The sequence below is a fragment of the Apteryx mantelli genome, chromosome 2 (genome assembly GCF_036417845.1).
Source record: "Apteryx mantelli isolate bAptMan1 chromosome 2, bAptMan1.hap1, whole genome shotgun sequence".
NCBI classification, from domain to species: Eukaryota; Metazoa; Chordata; class Aves; order Apterygiformes; family Apterygidae; genus Apteryx; species Apteryx mantelli.
This window is the reverse complement of record NC_089979.1, coordinates 158355525-158376393: the sequence shown is the minus strand read 5'-3', so window position 1 is coordinate 158376393 and position 20869 is coordinate 158355525. Positions and strand designations below refer to the sequence as shown.

At 38.6% G+C, this 20869-nt stretch overlaps 1 protein-coding gene across 1 annotated transcript in view; it reads right to left on the bottom strand.

The window, feature by feature from the left end:
• DIP2C (disco interacting protein 2 homolog C) overlaps positions 1 to 20869 on the bottom strand; it is a 331587-nt gene that overhangs the window by 270851 nt on the left and 39867 nt on the right. The gene's annotated exons all lie outside the window — the stretch shown is intronic.

The following is a 20869-nucleotide window of genomic DNA, read 5'->3' as shown; positions in this document are numbered from 1 at the left end:
CTTCAGCTGAATAGCTATGTATTTGCAGTAGTACAAGATCATTGGGAAACTCAAAAATGTGGTCTTCCTAAGACTACTTAAAGATACTTCTTACTCTTAATTTATTGAGAGAAATACTTCAGCCACAGTTAGACGGAATGAAAAACCAGGAGAAGGAAAAAAGGGGAAGTTGAAAGAAGAAAGTAAAAACAAAACTGATCACTGAGGTACAAAATCTCCTGGCAAAAAGAGGAAAATTCCAGAAATAAAAAAGTTTGATTATATAATTATTTTTAAAACCACTGTTTACCTCTAGAAACACCAATAAAACTATGATCCTCATGAGAGGGGCAAGTTTTCTCTTCACTTTTGAAACACAGGGAAATAAGAACTTGGCCCACAGACACAGAGTATAAATAAAACTAGAGAATAGAAAAGAACTCTGAAATTTAAAATTTTACATTTGTATTCCCTCTCCCAAACTATGCACCATAAAAACATGAATTAATACTGAAAAGAGAAAAATGAATACTGAAAAGAGAGGCATAAAAATTAAAAAGGAACATTTCTGCAAATCAGTACACTAAAAAAACCTATTTCGATAAGTTGCTGTAAAATGACAACGTGATGAAGGCTCCAGTTCACTCCTCTACAGCATTAGACAACTTCCATTGTCAATCGTCATGTGATGTCAAAAAATTGTCATAACTTTTGAGCAGAGTCATGCTAGCAAAATTTTTTTTTATTCAGAAATCATCTTCTACTGCAAAACTACTAATCTATAAAATTCTCTCTCTAAGCCAGTTTTTTGTTCACAGACTATTGACCTATAAATTAAACAAACTAAATTAGAAAGGTCTTTTTTGCCACAAAACTGAACTTCCGTATCCCATTTCAGGCCATTCTCAAGGGCATTCCCAGCTTTCAGTCCTGCCTGCCATGCACTAAGAGTTTGTACTCGCTAAACATAGCCTGTCTGCAACGGAGGAAGTGGGTGCGCGGATTTGCTGTTCCCACATGCAAAGAGCTTGGGAATCAGTGATCGATTGTAATGAAAAACAAGTGAACTGTCACAATCAGGCAAGAATTTGAAAATGAGAGAACTTACCCAGACAACTGGAATAAGAATAGCTACTGGAGTGTTAAGCTGACAAAGTCAGAGAAAATAGAAAAATGTTTACCTACGGCCAGTTTCACCACAGTCTCAGGCTTTCTCTTTGGTATTTCTAGGCCTGACCCTGTGGGTAATGCTTACGTGAGAAGGCTATAGAAGCAGATGATTTATTCTTAGATAACCTTAATTCTCGCCTTCAGAGTAAACAAAGATTCTGCATCATGTAACGCACTGCTAGATTTGGATGGGGCACAGGAGGGACATCAGCCAAATACCTTTATTCCCCTACAAAGAATTTTCAGACAGTATTTTTAATAACCATACATTTTCAAATACTTCTACTGCTGTTAGCAACTGGAATGTGAATGGAAGGTATGGAAGCAGCTGAGGTAACACGAGTTGCCTAGTAATCTAACTTGGAGAGAATTCAAGGCACCTAAAACTGGTCTCACTGATTTTACATTCTTGGCAGGAGAAATTTGATTAAGAAAACCATCTTTCACTAGCTACTGCTTTTAATAAGCAGCCTGCTACTTGTAGCCTACAGAAATTGTAGTGGATGATCTGCTATGAAGTTATTAATAGATCTCTGCTGTCAGAGCAATGATGGATACCTCTGTGGAAACGTTGCTCCCAAGTGCTGCAAGGTTCTTCTCAGCTTGATCAGCATGTAAAGCCCCTGCAGAAGCCGATTCTCAGTCCTTCCAGGGAGGGACAGGAGCAGATGTAAACATCACCAGACCATCCCTCTGTCCCCTGAGGAATATTAATCCTGATTTGGTCTTCCCATTTTAAAACAATGTTCCAATAATATATGGCATTGTGCCCCTGCACTGCACTTAAAAAACAGAAACGTAGGATGGTCTGCCCACAGATGTTGTGATAGTCTCATCCTACATGGCCACAGGTAATTCAAAACACTTTCGCAGGCAGCCTGGATACATCTTCCCATTTGCAAAAAAACACTCATCTTTGACAAGGGGGCAAATGCATCTTCTCACATTTGGCACCATCTGCTGACATTTATTTGCCAAACCAAAAAAATGCCTGACTGAAGAGAGGGAAGACTTCTAAGGGAAGAGCTTGATCTTCTCTGATATTTGAAAAACTTACTGAAAATACAAAAGTAACAAAATACAGTTTGTTAGATCACCATAATGCTGATAGAGACTGTCTGAATTTTGAGAACAGCAAATGAAGTCTAACCACAGATTGAGAAATGAGTAAATCTCTGAAAATGGAGAACCCAGGCAGACTATGACAGACATTTTTCTTTCACACAGAGCAGAGGATAAAGCAAATCTTGGCAATCATTACTTCTGTACCGAATCCTTATTTTTGAAGGGGAAAAATGTGTTGCGTTCACAGGACCGAAGGCAGTAATGTCACTGGCTTTCATTAGACAGATGCCAGCTTCCTGAACGCTGTCGCTGCCAATGCACCTCAACCCCCGGTAAGACACAGCCTGCAATGCGCATTTCCCCAGGAGCTGCTCGGCTGCACAACTGCCAATGGCGTCTGTCTTTCCATTACTTTTCCATCTTTGCCTCGCTTTCCCCCTCCCCCAAATCCTGCACAGAATTCTTCGGTCAGCACATACTGAATTAAGCAGTCAGTTTAGTATTTCATCTTCCACACACAATCCTGCATTTGTCTTCAGCCGGAGGCACGGGGTGAAGTCAAAGTCAGGAGACTCCACAGTCAAGCAATCAAGATTATTTTAGCTTGTAAACCAATGCCCAGCTCTTACTCCAGCAGAGTTACAGAAAATTTTACATCAGACGGAAGGACCGGGAATGTCAGTGCCCTCATTTCCACATTAGAAATTCACTCCCAGATGCAGCAGCTATGGCTGGCCACAGGAATACATGGGAACCAACAGCCAGATAATTACACACACCACTGGGAAGCATGGTCTCTCTGAAGCAGGCAGAATTTAAATTGTTGTTTGACACTTTGGGCAGAGTTAGGTCCCTGGCTTACTTTTAGGAGTTACCCAGCAGTTCAATAGCTTTAATTCTCTTAATCTGCCAGAGTCATTTTTGGCAAGAAGCAGAAACAGTGAATCATCCTACATTATCCCAGAGAGACTTCATAAATAAATCCTTCTATCCGAGAAGACCTTGCTGAAGGCTTTTTTTTTTTTATGAAGGAAACTATTTCAGTCCTGTAAATAAGTAACAATAATTCAGTCCAAAAAATGAGCCATTTGCTTTTTCATGCTGATCCTCTCACTAGAGAATGACAGGGCCGGTATATTGCTGCACACATCCATATTTCATTCATTCCCCTCCAGCAACATACCAAAAGAGAGAAAGTCATACAAACCCTCTTCTTCTACAGGTTTTCAACCCAGGCCTATGAATCTCTCATTTTTATTCTAAACGTCTCCCAAAGCAGAGGTGACTCAGCACTCATTACATCAGACTTCTGCATAAAAGTAGAGACTTTATAACAATTATGTCAATTAAATTAGCCAGACATCTTTAGCGATCCTGATTACAACCAGATATTAAATTTCAGACTAATCTGAATTGCAGTTGTAGCCCATATTTACATCTTAGACGAATGCCAGATAGAAATGTCAATTAATTTGTATATATCGTTTGAGAGACCAATTATGACTGTCAGGCATAGTGCTAGACAGTATCTATGTAAGAACTAAACAATCTGATTTTTTTTCCAAACAATGAGTTTTGCCAATTTCAATCTTTCTGATGCATTTTAAGAATTTTTTGGTTAGTTATTTTCAAGGGAAAAAAAGAAAAATATACTTATTTCAATAAAAGGCCTTGTTTTTGTTTGTCAAGAATGTTAAAAAAGCTCTCAAAACCAATAAGCCTATAATGTGCCTTGCTGAAGGCACATTAACTCTAATAAACAGTCTTTCTTAGCAAAGTAAGCTGTACAAATTTTGCCAAAGTATAAAAGTCAATAAACAATGAGCTTCTGTCATCCAGCAGCGCAATACATCATGCACAAAATCTCAAATCCATTCAGTTAACGATACAGATTCGGTGCTTCTGTCTATGATAGGATTTCTGAGTAATGAATGAGGCTTTCTCTTCAGCACAATCCTTTCCTAATTTAGCGTCAGGACTTTATTATGTAATTCTTCTATTTTCGAACCGAAACAATTTCAAGTCTCAAGTAAAAATAAAGCACCTATAATTCTATGTCATTGACACATGACTTTTGTAAACACTGAACTGCTTTTATTTCCAAAAGACAATACCAACAACCACTTTCTCTTTGCCAGCTAATGTCCTTATATACTTACTTAGGGCTAAGGAGTATCTATAAAATTGTAACTGACATACAAATACCCCTTTGGAAGGCCTTACGCTCGCTCAGAGCTTGTGGAAAACTAAACAGTCTGTCAAGACATTTAGTGGCAAATTGGATATGTTATTGTTCCGAACAGGATTGAGAGAGGAGCCGCATTGTTATACAGAATTAGTAGTGACAATGCCCATTACTCAATTTTAAAAGGAAGAGAAGAGAAAGAAATAATGGGACCTGAAACCAAAAAGGGGTTTACAATGTTTTATCTAACAACTTTCCATGACCAGAGAGAGAATTTTTCCTCATAAATACTATTTTGTTTTCATACACACATATAAATGTAGAGACAAAATTCGCTCCGTGATATTTTTGTAAGAAACGGATTGTTGGAGAATAACTGAGAGGAAATATTCTCTCTGTGGTCTGAACTCACTGAGGTAAAAACTCAATACCACAAACTCACAAACCATACCTGCTGTCTCCACTGCACATAATGCCTCAGCGAGCTGGGCTGGGAATCAAAGATTTACACACACGGTCACATTTGGGGATCGAATGGGGTGGGAGGACAACCCCCAACCCCCCACTGCAGACTTCACCACCATCAGCAACACAACTGAAGTTTTCAAAGTTTCCACACACAAAATAAATGAAATTAAAAAACCTAAAATATCACTAGTTATAAATTTGCCAGCTTCATTCCTACTTCTGTCCTTAATGTTACGCAGATAACCACTGCTCAGAGCGCAAAAGCAGGTGACTGTAACCATGTAATGCCCCACATACAGGCTTCATTTTGCAAACATTTTTAAAGTTTTTTTTTTTTTTAACATAAGTTCATTTGCATACTTAATCCTACGCATCCTACACATGAACACAGTTTTGGATTTTGAAGATACTGTTTTGTTATGTGCAGTTTTAAAGGGAAAAGAAATCTATTTTGACAAGAGGACTCTGGAGCAGTATTTTTAGAATTCACATACACTAGAGCATCTCAGTCAAAAAAGGAAAGCAGCAGAACATTTCTAAGCTGAAATATCAGTGTATTTGTACTCCATATTCCTGACTCATTAAAATCTCAAACTGCTCAGCTTAAATCTTCCACACAGTTAAACAATGCTTTTTTGCTTTATGCATTTCTTAAATGGAACAAAAATGCCTCATTCAATGTGCCTCCTGAATGAGCCCTAAATAACATTTTCATTAAAAGTGATTTTTGCTATCACAACTTACACTGCTCTATCTTTCTGCTTAGCCTTCTCTTTTAAATAGACCTGGAATATCAGATCAGACCAGTCAGCTGTTCGGTTCAGTATCCTATCTCTGACAAGGGCGACTTATAAATGCTGTAGTGAAGGTTCAAGAAACCATTATACAACAATCTGCTCTTGTGGAAACTTCTCCATGCTTCGCCACAGTTCATTTGCAACTACCCTTAGCCCCAGGGCATCAGAGTTTATATCCATTATCTCCACAGCTTACTTTACCTGCTATAAGTGATGACTTTTTTGCCAACTTCCCCAGAGTGTTATTTCCATTATGTTCCATATATCTGTTTTCTTGAAATAACTTCACAGAACTCACAATGTAATTATGGTGCATTTCCTCCCTATTTCTTTGTTAAGGTTATGCACACTTTCTGTGATACCTGGGTGATGCTCACACTGATCACCACTGTCACCTTGGTGAGAGCGCTCGCAGGAGCTGGATGCTCCTCAGACAGATCTAAGGGAGGCTTTAAAGAAGCTCTGGCAGAATCCAAGACATTAGGCAAGCAGATGGCACATTTGCCACCAGGCTTAAACAACGGCTGAACTATGTACTGCTAATGAGGCCTTGTCACAGATGAACTGCAAAGCTGCCCATCAGCCTGTGGCTAGATGAGCTGACCTACCCACATTTCTTAGATGCACAGCACACAACTGCTGCTTATAAAGTTTCAAATACAATAGTAAGAAATTCAGTGACTCTTAGCTCGTGGCCCTTCCCAAAATTGTTTTAAATGCTCAACTGTCCAACCATGTATAAAATGGCCTTGAGGCTGCGAAACAATTGATGACATGTAAGTCATATGAGTGAACAACATTAAATGTAATCCTCTAACGGTATGGGTTTCTCTAAACAAGATACACCACTCTTTTCAAATCAAATGGAAAGCATACCTTTGCTTTGGAAATGTCCAAAACACATTTTCTAACTTCTACACAGTGTAAACAGTACATTAAAAAAGATTTTCACACACTAGTTTTTCAATGTGAAAGTCAAATACCCTGGAGCTTCTTTGTATTAAACAAAAAGAGGTATTAACAGAAATACCTAAAGGGTGTGATTACAGTTTGCTCACTTGTGAACTGAGCCTTCAAGTGAAAACAAATTAAGAGAATACAAATGATCAAAATAATATCTTGTAGAAACCATTAAAAATGTCAACCTATGATCCATGCTTTGGCATCGCGTATGAAAGACAGACAGAGCAAAAGAACTCCACGTAAGGGAAGAATTCAGTGTTTAAGTAAATCTTCCGTTATCAGTGAAAGCATGCAAATGAAAGTAACCAACCAGATCTCGTCATCACAGGTCACTCTAATTTATATAGTCTTGCTTTAAGTTATTCTCTGAATCTGTTGAAAACAAAGGTCAAAAACTGAGGTCATCGAACTGAAAGAGTCCAACCTTTTATCCACAATCTGTTTTTCAGTAACATAAAAACGGGACAACGTGCTATATTTGTTGACAGCCATTATAGGAAGACCTAAAACTCCACTGACTCAGTCTATGGCTGTATTCTAATCCCACTTCTTCCATGACTACAGTATAATCCATCACCAGTTGGTTTTATATCATAAAGACTATGATTCCTCCTCAACAAAATGCCTGAGTTATTAACTTCAGCTTTTACTTTTTTTCTGTTAGGGCCAGTAATTAACGTAACTAGGAAAAAGTATCTCAATTGGTTTGAAACTTAACAGTTTTATTTGAGCTTTGATGACAAAGCCGTTGAAGATATGAGGTGTTGCTTAATACAGATATACATTAAGTGCAAACTGATTTTAATTCTGAACCAGTTTAACAAATCCATTTACAAAACTGCTTCAATTGACATTACTTTCACATGTACACAAAGCCTAAAATGAAGAATAATACTTCGGGCATTGTGGTGGAAGTCAAACAGTATGATGCATTAAATGTTAATTATTCTATAATAGACCCACTGAACTCTTCCCACTACAATACTCTGATTATTAAGTACAAGAAGGTAACATCTCTGCAGTCTCTGCACTGTTGTTTTGCCCTTCTCATCTCCTTTCTGATTTTCAGTTAAATACACTCAAAGCTTTTCAATTCTACAGCTAACTTATTTTATTATTTCCATAAGCAATGTCTCACTCTGACACTTGTTACAAAAAGCAGGCGTGCAGCTGCTGCCTGGCAGAGCCTATGATGGACACTAGAATACATGCCTCAGCCATGCCTTCGTATTTTGGTATTCCTTCCACTCCCAGCTACTTTACCCTTCCTGCTGAAAAAGGCCAAAAACAAAATCACAAGTTCAGAGACTTCTAATGAAGGAAGAAATAAGAGCCTAATTCATTTACCTGATTAAAATTGCTATGATTTTCCCTCTGCAGTCTTAGCATTGAGGCCTGTAAGGAAAACTTAATTTGGTTGAAATTCACAGAAAACCTGAAACAGATCTCAGTCATCTGCGATTAGTTCTGGAACCCATTATTTTCCACTTGGAACAAATGTTGAGAAGGAGCTTTTGTTGCTCAGTTTTTGCTCTTTGTGGTATTTGATTTTATCCGTTACTTCTACACACAGAAGAGCACAAAAGATTAGCAGAGAGAAATACTGCAGTTTTTATAATCCAACGGCAATGTCAAACCTTGATCATCAAACAGAGAGAGATTTTGTACATAGCAGTCCACGTTTTCAAGTTCAAATGTCTCAATTCTTATTTGGAATGATTAAAGGCTAGTTCCTTATGCCATTATTTGCTCTGTTAGGCCCAAATCCTGAATTGCTTTCTCAGACTTTACAGTCAGCACATCTCTTGAAGTAAATGGCAACATTGCCTAAGTAAGGAAAGCAGAAATTATCTCGTAGAGCAGGTGGTATAGGCATACATTATACACTTGAAATCTCTTCAATGTTTTCTGTGATCAGGAAACATTAAGTGTGAACCTCTGGACTTAATCCCATACTTTCAAGCAAGGAATTGCTACCATGACATTTTACATCTTTCAACCTCTGCTGAAGACCTGCCATTCTCTTGACCTCTGTCTGCTGGGTTTTTTGTTTTTTGTTTGTTTTTTTACCTCTGGCCAATTCATTCATATACCTGACAGTTACTTTCAGTACAGTGAGTGCGCTTGGTTTATATTTTTTCATTTTCCCAAAGAGAGGCATCTAATTTTCTCCCCTACAATTGAATCTTTTTGTCTGTTGTTTACTGCACGCCTCAATTTTAACACTAGCTTTTCAGCTGGTGTCCACCATTTGAATACAAAGCTCGCTCACTGGTCCCCACGTCACACTCCCCTGGATGAGTAATGTAGCTCCAGGACCTCACCCTCACTCCATGAGTTCTCCTAGAAGAGCTTTATGTGGAAAGGGGCCTATCCCTTTAGTGACATCCTTGAGTCATGGTCCCCTCCATCGTGAGATGTCCCAGCATGAAACAGCACCACCTCATGATTGGGGTCTCTCCCATGAGACTGATGGATTTTGAGCATCTAGCCCTTGGATTTGGTTGGAGTGACTTGTGGAAGGAAGCATCTTTCACTCCTTTCTTCTTTTCTTTTTGAATCTGTGTTCAAAAAAGTGAAAAGCCAGAGCCAAACGAATTCTTGAGAAGCCCTGAATTCAATCCATGGATTGTAAATGAAAGCATTTATACCATTATGTAGGAAAACAAAAGAAAAAAACACCCCAGACTATTCCTTCACTTTCTTTGGATAGCGAAAAGTAACCGCCCCTGTTTCTGAGCTCTGTCCCTTCTGCTAGACAGGCACATACTAAAGCCACAGCCATCTCTAGCCACACATGAATTGAAGATAGAGTACACTGTATTTAAGAGAGGAAAACACAAAGAAAGAACTTATTCCTGGTTTTGACAGGTTTTGAAATCACAGCCAGGCATTTTAAGTTTCAGATCCAGGTTTAAACCTGGATATCTGAATAGAAGTACAGTCCTACAATGACAGACAATCATGCAGCTGGCCACTGTATGAATGTGAAGAAAGCAAAACACTTGAACCCAAAGTCTGCTTGTCTGAAAACAAATCCTGTATTATCCCTTTGCAAACTAACCTCATACCGGTTTTTGGCTAGCACATTAACCAGCATACCCTGCATCTGCCAGTTCCAGTCAAATTAACACAGAACCCCATGACAGTGACTAAGAGCAAGCCTGAAAACTGGCCTGAATACAGAGGTGCTCACAGTTTTTAAAGAAAGTGATAATGAGCAATTTGTAGGAGTTAGTTGTCAAATTATTATTTTTTTTTGTATGTAAGCTAATAATAGGCTTAAGCCTGTAACTTGCACTTGAAATAATGATTAAAGCAGCAAGCTTCAGCAGTTTTTGTCTGTGGGACTCTCAGCTGAGTTTGTCCTACAATCACAGCAGAACCTAAGAGACATCTTAGGTTGGTCAGTTTGAATCACTGCCTTTTGAAAGCAGGAAGGATAACGCACATCAGCAAAAACGTTAAAAGCTAAGACCTGACATAATGCAAAACCATTCCTGACTCACAGGAAGTCACTGAAAGAGCCACTGATCAAAAGATTCTCATAAAACATATCCAGTGATGCTACATCTTTATCTTTGAATCATCTTTACCCAATTTAGGTGATAAATTGAACTGCAGTTTAAATCTCCTTAACTTGTACAAATAATTTTTGAAAGTTCCTGAAAAAAAAGATATACTTAATCTTTTTAGTAATCAATATCACAATATTATGCAGCAAACAAAGCAATAGATTTATTAAAGAAGTTAATATAGAGTTATTTGTAAGTCTAAAATGGGGACTTGTCTGCATCCTGTCTAAAAAAGAAATTAATGTTTAGGGGCAATGTTGCAAGCAGAAGACTGGTCAGGTAGCAAAAATTAACATCCCTCTTAAAGAAGGAACAGACAAGCAATTTTCCCTTCCATAAATTCTTGATTGATCAAGCATAGTCTGCAACACCTAAACCATGCAGTGAAAGAGGCAAAAATTCTGTCCTGAACCTCATTTAATTTGGGCCTTGTCCACACATTAAATTTTTATCGTAGTAATGGGATCAGTTTAGAAAAGGCAGTTAAAAATAGAGCAACCACCTTGTGTGAATACACTGAAATAATTTCAAGAGATCTTTATACTAAATTACCTTACACTTTAGTCTTCCAGCAAATCCGTGGCCATATAAGAGCTTCTTTTCCCTCATTTAAAGATACTAGGTTTTAACATAGTATATGAGCAAACCGAGTGTTTAGACAAGGCTAGTCTTCTGTCAAAGCTGTGTCAAATTAAAGCACTGTACTGGGGGCTCTCCAGGCATCTCTACCCAGTGCTCTGCCCTACTATCTTTTATCCTCTTCTATTACAGTGGATATTCGTAAAGCCAATTTTTTTCAGTGTTGTATCCATAAACACAGCATTCAAACCAGGTAAGAAAAACAAGGGAAAGAAAAGCAAAGACAATGGATGACAAATGTTTTACCCCAAAAGAATCCTTTTTCAGAAGCAACTACTAGGCTTTGGACAAATGCTATCATCAGATTAAGTTTTGGTTACTTTGCATAACTAAATATGTTCCTCACAAAACCTCAATAATATAATGCTTAGCATTGGAAATGAGGCATAAACCTTTAGTGTGGAACTAAATCATTCTCCCTTTCAAAAGGCTTTTTCCAGTTAGTAAAATACCCACTGCCATTTTAAGTTGCTTAAACTGAAAAGTCAGAAATAATGGCATACAATTTTTGCAGTTTTTAGTTTTGCCACTTTTAAGTACAAACGTCTTCAGTCTGCCACCAAAAGAATAATTTATGTCAGAGGAAAAGAAAACAATAAGAAAAACAAATTATGCCTCTATTATTTAAAAAAACTTCATAACTTTGATATTTAATTCACATATATATAACACATATCTTAGATCACTGCAACAACATCCCTAATTAAGTGCTTTATTCTAAATAAGCGACAAGGTTAATTATAAGGCTTGGATAATTACACAAAATGAAATAATACACCAATGTCATCATCTTTAAGATGATGCCTTTATTGCAGACTAAGAATTGAATCTTGTTGTTTACATCTTACAAACATGCTTGTGTTTATTTTATGTGATTGTGCCAAAATGAAGTTCATGATTATAGCAATAAAGAATTGCTAACAATGCTTTGATTCTACTTTATTCACATCAGAAAAAAACCAAAGAGTATAAACTAACTTCACCATTCAAACTTATAGGTTTACTTCAAGGACATTAAACAAAAGAAAGAATTTTATGTTTTTATCAGAAACTCACTCCATAAAATGTATTCAGTCTATCACATGTGGAATCAAACTTATGGTTGCTTGACACCATTATGAATCAAGTAGCTGGCTTATTCCAGACTGTAACATTTTTCATCTCTATCTGAAAAACAAAAGCAAGCAAACCAGGTAGGGCGTGTAACTTTGAACCTTGATATAAATGGGTATTTTGCTTTAATTATTCATGACCTCAGCTTTGTTTACCTCACCATACATGTGTTTTGTCCCAAATGGAGCATGTTTGGTCCTGCTAGTCCAGCCACACCAACTCCAAAGAGATTTCTTTCACTTTGCTGAAAAGCAGAGTGCAGATACTACAGGATCAGAGAAAAGCAGCTCAGTACTCCAAAAAACACAACCTTGCTTAAAGCCTCACACCTCAGACACACCATCTGCCCACTTGCCACAGTGGATGCTCAGTCTAAGGACATGCGCAGTGTGCTAATACTAAGAAATTCAAATCTCAAAGTCTGGAAACACAGTAAGCCAAATTGTGCAATGTGCCCATCAAGGAAGATTGCTTTATGCAGGAAACTGAGCAGAAAGCAAGTACTGGAAGTCTCGTCACTTTGCCACATCCTTACGTTGCTATTCAAAGTTTGTACAGCAATGAAACCTCAATGAGGATCCCAACAGTTTAAAACATGCAGGTGCTCTAAGCTGCAGTTACTGTGTTCTTCAGAACATACCTACAGCTGTCATATTTAACACAATTTCCCAACGTCCCCAATCACATTTTAATTTTAAAGTAACACAGTTTTCAGTAGTGCATTTCTACTCTTTCATGCTGTAAATGGACATCTGTATTTCTTAGAAGCAATTGGCTTTTGTGGGCTCACACATTTGAGTCATATATTAAAGCCTGTTCTGTTGTTAAACAGCCATCTCCTTTTAATAAGATCCAACAACAACCAGAAATACAAACACACCAATATAAAAAAATGGCAGGTCTGCATCTGAGTTGATGCAGGCATAAAATAATAATAAAATATAAAAGCCTCAAAAAGTAGCACTGAAAGACAGGTTTTTTTCCTAGGCTCATCTCTTATTTTGCTGCACTTGATTGCCTAGAAACTATGATAAATGAAGCTCTAGGAATACAATACCTAGAAAAATGATTGCAGCGCAGAACAGGTAATTTGCATTCTATATTTAGCATGTATGCATATGTTAGTGCTGACATGAAGAGCTATTAGAAATGCCTACAAGCATTTCAACGTGAGCTTTTGCAAAGAACTTTTTCATGGTAAACACAATAATACTTGAGGGTTACAATCTGGAGGGCCTTGCATCTCAGACTGTTCATCACAGCTTATCACAAATACACTACAGGTTACGTCCTAGCCAGTTGATGGAAATACCTCGAAACTACCAGCTTCACAGGAATGCATAATTAACTATTTGTTCATATTCAAGAGAACAAATGGACATATACTCCTAGACTGGTAGATTAAAGAAACAAGAAACAAAATTAGAACTTCTCCCTCTCTCAGGTTCTTTGGTGTGATGAATATAAGAAGACTTGCTAAGTGACAGATAAATCAATATTACATTTAGGGAGAAAGGAGGAAAGCACCAAGCTTACACAAGTGAGGAAGAGGCTACAAAATAAATGTAACTAGGTCTACAGAGTGTCGTTTTCTCCTAGCGTGCATCTAAGATGGAAAGTTACTAGATTTTCACAAAGTTGGGAAGATGTAAAGTCAAAGTATTCTAGTTTTAGAAATCGAAACTTATCAGTACTTTTGAACATTACAGTACATTTGAAATTACAGACGGTATTTAATGGGATCACCTTGGTAACTAGCACATCAAGTAAATAAAAGACTACCCCTATTACTATTTCCGATTGGCTGCGCCACTGTAACCTCATTATATCACTAACACCTTTTCCTGGTTTCTGCAAAGTCCTTCACACTTCTCACGTTATATGAGAGATGATCACAACCAAAAGAGGAAACAGATTTGGATTCAGCCTTTAGCTATCTATCCCTTATCTGGGAACCGGCCTAAGGCCTCTCCCCTTGCTTTCCACCGCTTGCAGAAAGGAGGCCTGTCGTATTTCTTTTCCTTGCCCACATCTCAGAAGCAGCAGGGAGGAGGACAAGCGGTGACTCCACACCTCTGCAGTGCTTCCCCAGGTGCATGGGCTGAGCACAGGGAGGGGAGGAGGTAGTTTCTTGGAGGTCATCTAGTCTGTCATTCCCTGAGACAAGAATTCATCCCTTAAGAAACAATAGCTGTGGCGACACCACCTCACCCAAAAATATCACCTGAAAATAGCATGGCCTCCTAATACAGGAAAAAAATCTGAGTTATATTAGTAATCACCTTAAAACTGGTCTTAAAAGAACAACCGATGAATCTTCTGAGCTGAGAGAAGGACCACGGCATGAGCCTACATAATTAGCTCCATGATAGTTCCTTCAACTGTGTTTCAGGTGCTTTGGGAGGAGGAAAAGCCTGGTCAAGTGCCATAATCCCATCTGGAGGGCAGAACAAAGCCGAGCAAGCTGCAGAAGCCTTTCGGCTGCCCTGCTGCAGCCTGCTCCCATGGCAGCCCTTGCGGTGAGAGAAGCACAGAAGCGTCTCACCGGCAAAATGCCAACCACGCGCCCAGCGGCACGAGGTTCCCCACCTGAGGCCAGGTCAGAGCACTGTGCAGGGTACAGTGTTAAAGGCTCCGTACCAAAAAGAAACATATTCGTAAGGACCTAATGTTTGACAAGTACACTCACCACAGCAGATCAGTGAGGCCTGCCTTCCTAAGGCCGTTGTAAAATTAAACCGCATGTGGTGTCAAGTACATAAGGAAACAAACAGGGGAGGCAAAACGAAACCTCCAACATTTCTCCCCTGATTTTATTTTCTCCCCTAAGTTATAATCACAGAACCCTGCTCCACGTTTCAAACTCATACATCCTGCCAAAATGTATATGAAATGTGGGTGTAAGGAGACAAAAGCACAGCCTTTTTATTTTTAAAAAGAAAGAAAAGATAGAACAGGGAAAAATATGATTTATACTGTGGGTAACAATTAATGAGATTCATGCAAAAAGTGAAGAAAACACAATAGAACCAATTTTCCACAGAAATCAATTTTACTATATATATATATATATATATATATATATATATATAACACCACTAGATTTGCTCCTTCCATTTCCCTTCAGATTTGCTACCAGCTACGGCTCCTAAATCTAATGAAATGAGGAGGAGAAGCAAATGTTGACACCTAACTACTTTTTATGGAAGAAAAGGGTGAAATTTATACTGAATCACAGGATACGCAAAATCAAGCGCTAGGTAGACTGCATAAGCCCTTTCAAAGAAGCCCCAAGGAGCACGCAAGCTTTTCTCAATCTGGTCGGAGCGTCCCAGTGAGACGGTCTGCAAGACGTGCCTTTTCCAAGTGAACGAGATATCTCCCCAAAACTGCAATAGTCCTTTCACACCAGTGGAGACCTGGCCACGCTTCTGTCACAGCGTTTTACCGACACAGGGGTGAGCAGGATTCCCTTCATGCCGTCACGCAGCCAGCACAGCTGCTAGCAATGTAAGGACCTTTTCGGGGCTACTACAGCCAATTTTCTAAGGGCAGGAGGTAGAACTACCTAAATGCTGGTGACCGGTGTCAGATTTAGAGTAACTGAAACTGTCTTAGTGCGCCCACAGAAGAGGCAAAGCAACAGCTGAATGACCCTGGTTCTATTCCAATCTATTACAATCACTCAGCTTACATGATACAGAAACTGTGCTCTTACAGACTTTTGATTTCTGCTAATGCGAAAGGTCGATTATAGTTACAAGCATCCTAATACCAATACAGATCCTAATAATGGGACAAAGAAATATTCACTTGATATCACCCACATCTTCAGTCATTTTACCTTCACTTAGAGCATCTGCATATGAATATATGAGCGCCTACAAAGCATGGAAAAGCAACTTGAATATGAAATTTCCACAAGGAGTTTCTTATTCCACTGTCACCCTGCAAAAAACCTCTCTCAGAGCATTCTGCTAGCAAATCCATAAAGTATTGTAAATACCTTACCGATGCACTAGTTACCACATCTTCATCTAAGTATCTGAGAAGAGTGCTCATTAGTGGAATTTTTCCATGCAATATTGTATTGAGCTAGTGAATGGAAAAAAAAGAAAACACAGACAAAATAAGGCCTATTCCTTAAGGAAGTCTATGGCTCAGGCAGAAATTCAGAACACGTTTATGAAGGCACTCTATCTAGGGCCTTTTCCAGGAAAACAAATTTTTTTTTTTTTTTTTTTTTTTTTTAGGAAATAGGTGCTCCACATTTATGCTCTGCATTCAGTGAGGATGTCACAGACCGAAAAAAAAGCATGATAGCTTTAGTAAGCAACAGAAATCCAATAGCTTATTCAGCCCATCTGTTTTGATCAGCCTAGAGACCCTAACATGCAGGGTGTCTTGTCATTCCAAAGTTATTTTTAAGTAGAAGCAGTGCACATTTTCCACTGGAAGAATCAAGTAAAAGAAATAGTTGTATCACACATTTAATGATTAATTAATTCAACAAACTGAAGGAATTTCTACGCTCCACTGGGCCAAGAACCCTTTACAGAATAATCCCTGAGAGTTTTCTTTGGAACCATTACAGATTTGTATTATCTTTTTAGAAAGTCTGTAATTGGGAATCTGCATGTAATTGGTAATGGCTTCAATGCTTGTTAGTAAAGAATGGACTTACAATTTTTCCTGACTACTGACCCAAGCGCTCTAAGGACATGCCCTGTTCATTTCTGAATTTTCTGGGGTAGAATCCTTGAGCATCCATCCTCTGGTAGCATTTGTACCGAAAGAAGTGGTACGTGAGAAGAAACACAAGGTAACACTGTTAACAGCCTTACTAAAGTTAGCAAAAAAAAACAGATTACAGATCCAAGTCATTATTACAGTCTCCTATTTACAGGGAAGGAAAGGGGACTATTTCCGAGTTGGCAGCCTGGTAAAACAGCCATGCCACCCTTATTATTAGCTACACACACAGATTTGGCTTGGAGTATTTCCATTTTCTCCAGTGACACTTAGACTGGCAGAGACTGAACCCACATTAGCACAGTTGGTGTCGCTCGATATTACCAGGACCATGCCAGTTCTGAAGAGTACTATCCAAATGGCACTATGACTTAACATATTTTTTCCTGTTTTAATATTTACTCTCAGAGACGTGAGAAGAGGAGGGACTGCATTTGCAGATAGAACATTAGTAATTACAGCACCACTGTGCAGCAGACACTGAAATTCTACATACACATTTACAGCACTGTATATATCTGGAAAGAGACCATACTCTCCCAAGGTTTCCCCTCTTGTTTTGCATGAGGAGTAAAATATGTATGGAATATAAAACTAAAACATTTTAGTTAACCTATTTTGAGAGAAGTGAATTCAAGGTCCAATCTTATGTTTAAAGTAAGACATTTTCCGAGAAAGAAAACTAAAATTGCATAGTAAGCTAATTCATCACTATGCAATGCTCAGAAGAAGATAATAAAAGAAGGCAAACTGCAAAGCTCATCTCTGCCTCTCTTTGTATTAATTACACATTGCACAGTGTTTTACTCCAGTATACATTAGGGTGGATTGGGAATTCATCAAGCCACAGACTAGAACTCCAATCAAGGCAGCGAAAAACCCACAGTGCCAACTGCGGAAAGTGGGGGAAAGTGAATGCAAAAGGTATGGAGGACAACCACCAGCTACTTCCATTGCATACCTTCAAAGAGCAAGATCACATGGCTCTTGGAAATAAGAGGTACAGAAAACTCAGGAAGGGATGTAGGTTTCTGGATCCAGTAGAGGTGAGGCATCTTTCTACCCCCTTGACTAAGAAATCCACCTCTACCAAAGAGCTAGAACTTCAGATATACTACTTTGCTTAACCAGTAACAAACACTATTTGTTATTTAACCAACAAAAACGACTATCTATGGGATAAAATAAAACATGAGTAACCAGTATTTAGGATTTCTTGATTCCTATTTAAAGCCACATGAAAAGGCAACTTTGCCCCATGTGCAACCCAGCTGTACGTGAAGGCAGATAGCTCTGGTTCTACACTCAGCTACAGGGGCCAAGCACCTACAAATCACGTGTGGTCATGCCCCAAAACTTTGGGAGGTTTCTCTCTTGGTCTGTTTCTAAATCTAATTCCGCCAGGGAAGCAAAGACAGCAGCATTTCCCTGCAACAGAGAGAGGGCATGGCAAGCATAAACACAGGAAAACAATGCTATGGCAATTAGGCCAGCTAAATAAAGTGCATAATTTTTAACTGGACATGTAATATTTTGCAGAAGATACTCTGCAGGTTACCAGATTTTTGTTATGTTCAAACTCAAGTATCTGTTATATTCTTAGTAATCACACACTGAAGTCATTTTTCCGCTTGACTGCACAAACAGCAAAGCTATTAACTAAATTAAGAAGTTGTAAAACAGCATAAAAAAAACAATGGGAAGAGCATGAGAAGGGAGCATTTTTCTCATTTCTGAATTACAAATGCATCCTGGGTTTTTTATCATCAAGAAAATTAAACTCAGCTTAGAATCTAACTTTTATTTATTAACTGATTTCTTGATTGATTCACAGAAGATAATGGGCTTGAAAAACTAGCTATTAGATAGTAGCTTTAAGGCACTAGACTAATTTCAACTGCACACAAATTTTACTAAAGGAGTTAGTTTCATTAATAATCCATATAAGACCACAAACAAACCAAAGGCCACAAAGATGAAGTGATCAGGAACTGCAATATTTTCTCTAAATACAAGGCAGAGAATTCCTATGGAAAGCTTAAATTCAATTATAATGGTGCCGGTTTCATCTGGTTTGCAGAGAACAGTCTCCTAGAAAAAGAAATCATGTTATACCCTCTGCTCCTTCATGAAAGCACTACTACCAAGGTTCCATGGTGGGAAAATGGAGCATAAACCTAAAGAAGGCTTTCCCAGTAATAATACTTTTAAGTATTATAACACAATCCACAGAGCTTTCCTCCTATTACAGGTAACAACTGAATATTAAATATTATCAGCTATCACTATAGGAAATGCTAAAGAGTTAACTAGTAGCGCCGACACAGTCCAAAAACATGGAAAGTAGTCATAAGAGAGAGCAGTAATTCGAATGATTGCTTTCTCCCTACTCGATAAGAGACATCGAAGCCCAGATTTGTGAAGACTGAGGACGAAAATCAAGCTACACACTAAAGATAAGAAACTCCTATAGACTCAGTGAGCAAGGTTCAACTGGCACAGCTCCTGTCTAAGGTCCTGATACATTAAGATCTTCCTCTGTTATTGAGCAACCAGCCACATCATTACTGTAAGCAGCTGAAAACTCTGCTGTGAGACAGAGAGGATAGTATCCTCATTCCCATTTTACACACAAGGAACTTAGTGTTGGAGCTACCTGTCAAAGGCCGTCTGCAGCAGAGACTCAAATGGAGGTTTTCTACATCTTAGGCTAATAAGCATACTGCGCACTGAAAAATCCTTCCTTTTTAAGGAGATCTGTTATAATAATACACAGTTTCACACACCATATTATCTGGGAGTTGAGATCTGCAGGTAAGACAGGTCACTTCAGGTTACATTTCAACCCGCTTGTCAGGACAGATTTATTTTCTAACCAACACCATCTAAGTTAGTTAAATAGAATCAATCCACTATTTGGGGGGAAAAAAACCACCAAAAGAAAACAAAACAAAACAAAAAAATCATGCCTTTTCTTCTGGGGTCAAGTCTTTTGCAGCCAAACTGTAGGATGGTCCAGAGCCTGAAAGAATCACGGAGAGGAGGAGGCCAAACATCAGGCATGGCATACTGATTTGGAAAGACAGGTTATGATAATTGCTTTTATACAGAACACTTTGGCATAATACTATTTGAGATTAATGAATAAAGAAGATATTTGACGGTATTAGTTTCACCTGTTGCCCTGCCTTGGCTCAAACACACCTTTAGAACAAGCAATCTCAAAATTTAATAAGCAACTGAGGGGAAAAAAGACCCTTGCAATTCTAGAAGAGGCAAAACCAAAGTGTGGATGGAGAATTGATCTTCTGTCCTTCATCAGTTTCACTGAAGACAGAAATTGACTTCCTGTATATTATTAATTAAATTTACTAAACAAAAATTAATCCTTAGTGTGTGGCTATCACATTATCTTTCCATTATTCAGCACACTGAAATCATACTGTTCTAACACCTCACCTTCATTTCCCAAACCCTGAGCAGAGGGAGTACTGAGGCACTACCCCCATCAGTTTAAGCCATTAACAGTGGCATCAGTTATCCTACAACTCCTGCCTTCAGGTTAATTCCTCTGAGACCTAAGGTCTGTTATTCTTACAAACAGCCATTCATTAAAGAAATACAGAGAAAGCAAAAGGGACTTCGTTCACAAAGTAAATATAAATGAAGCACAGAGCAGCACTTGGACTATGTCATCTGTTGTGAATGAAACAACAGAATGAGCTTCCAAAATAGGAGTGCAATAGATGACTCCTAAGGACTCCTCCTGACAGCAGGTGTTGACTGCTTTGGGAAATGCCAAGTACAGCTTGCTAATTCCACCTCAGATGCAGCTGGGGGAGTTGCCACTGCAGCACAAACTGATGGTGACTGAGCACGGCTAGTGCATGAACCTTGTTAAACATCTAGGTGTGAGGGGAAGGCTTGGGCTGGGGCTCTTCCTCAGAAAGCCCTTTCGCAGCCGGAGAGAGGGATTCAAAGCCTGTGACAGCTGTACGGTGGAGCAGGATGGGAAAGTCATCGCAGAAGACTCACAAGGATGTCTAGAAAAAAAATTGCCAGATTTTTCAGAGATGAAAATCAAAAATGGTCCATCCTATGCCACACATGAAAGTGTTTGTAAGTTCCATGAAAAACACTGGTTTCCAACTACAGCAGAAATG